Genomic DNA, 467 nt, shown 5'->3' with positions numbered 1-467 from the left:
AGGGAAGTAGTAGGAGTCAGGTGTTACCAACTGGGAAATTGGAAAAATGGGTATATTTACCTGGGAAGGGAGGAGGGAGGGTTAAATAAGGAACCATGGGGGTTAAGGGGAAGGAGGAGGCCATAAAAGGAAACAGGTGTTATCAAAGAAGCAATAGAGAAAAGGGGGTACTTTAACAGGGGAGGGAGGAGGGAGGGCTGAACAGGGAGAGGGAGAAAAGAAATCTTTCTTAGTTTGAAAAACCAGAGGGAAATGTATTAGTTCAAAACCCTACTGATAAATACACATGCAATATCTGTACATGAGTGCATGTGCATAGCTGAAGATTATATAATAGGAAACAGTACCAGACAGAGAAACCTTCCTTCAAGTTCTTAGGGTAGTCTGAGAGATTCCCCCCCAAAACATAAACTATTGCAACAGCCCTTGATTGCCTCCCAGAATAGGTAATACCCTATTCTGAAGAA

The sequence above is a fragment of the Nannospalax galili genome, unplaced genomic scaffold, assembly GCF_000622305.1.
Source record: "Nannospalax galili isolate Female #2095 unplaced genomic scaffold, S.galili_v1.0 scaffold2255, whole genome shotgun sequence".
In the NCBI taxonomy this organism is placed as follows: domain Eukaryota; kingdom Metazoa; phylum Chordata; class Mammalia; order Rodentia; family Spalacidae; genus Nannospalax; species Nannospalax galili.
Note: the sequence above shows the minus strand (reverse complement) of the source record.